Genomic DNA, 1087 nt, shown 5'->3' with positions numbered 1-1087 from the left:
ATCGATGCTTGATGATTTCTTAAATAGGCTTACTGATCAATCATCATTGTGTGTTGTTCTTTCATCATTTTCATGTGTTCCTTTAGCAATGCATCGGTGTCATCATGCCTTTTCTCGGAAGCTTCCATAAATTTGGTCAAAATGTTTTCCAAGTCTACTTTATTTTCGGCTGGTGGTTGCTCTTTTTGGTAGATGCCTCGGCCTGTCTGCTTATATTTTTCTTCCTTTTGCCTCTTGTATTCATCATATGGCAGCCACTCTTTCTTTGGTTTTCTCCAGTCCTCATCATACTTATCCCCACTCGAGTAGCAAACTTGAGCCTTTTTGTACCCGTTATCGTCTAAACTGCAATCATTGGTCAATTGTGGACCATTACACCTTTCACATCCAACTCTTACTACATGAATTCATTGGTCCATTTGGGTCAATCTCCGGTCCATAGTATTGAGCATCGCCATCATAGCAGCCATCTCTTCAGAATGTGCACCCCCACTACCTTTTGCTCCATCTTGTCTTGGGTTGTGGTACTGACGAGAGTGTCTTGCAAATTCTTCAACTAACTCCTTGACCTCCCTTGGATTCTTCTTTGTCAATGGCCCTTGAGAATCAAGGAGTTGTCTTGTCATAACATTGACCCCATCATAAAAAATAGACACCTCTTGTTGAACATTTAGATCATGTTGAGGACAATTCCTTAACAGCCCCTTGTAGCGCTCCCAAGCTTCGTATAGTGACTCCCCTGGTTGTTGCTCAAAGTTGGCTATTGCCTTCTTGAGTTTAGCTATCTTGGAAGGTGGGAAAAACTGATCTAGAAATTGCTCACGCATTTGAGCCCAAGTAGTGATTGTACCAGGTGGAAGTGCCTTTAACCAATCCTTCGCAGCTCCTTTAAAAGTAACGGGGAGCATCCTTAATAAGACAATATCTCTGTTCACATTCAGGACATTAAAATAATCCGCAATGTCATTGACCTCATCTAGATGCTTTAAAGCATCCTCGTGATCTTTTCCATAAAATGGAATATCCTTTAGTGCAGTGAGGATATGTCCTTTCAACTCGAATGTGGCAGTGGAAGGAATGGCAGGTG

At 41.8% G+C, this 1087-nt stretch overlaps 1 non-coding gene across 1 annotated transcript; it reads left to right on the top strand.

Annotated features, from left to right (window-relative positions):
* The first annotated feature begins 672 nt into the window (after positions 1–672).
* Positions 673–779, top strand: LOC145128003 (small nucleolar RNA R71). The gene has a single exon (XR_013716606.1). It is a non-coding gene; the product is annotated as a small nucleolar RNA R71 (small nucleolar RNA).
* Positions 780–1087: the final 308 nt, after the last annotated feature.

This window comes from Lactuca virosa, chromosome 7 (assembly GCF_052849685.1).
Source record: "Lactuca virosa cultivar CGN04683 chromosome 7, Lactuca_virosa_CGN04683_v6, whole genome shotgun sequence".
Classification (NCBI taxonomy): Eukaryota; Viridiplantae; Streptophyta; class Magnoliopsida; order Asterales; family Asteraceae; genus Lactuca; species Lactuca virosa.
The sequence above is the reverse complement of the archived record's forward strand: the minus strand, read 5'-3'. Positions and strand labels throughout refer to the sequence as shown.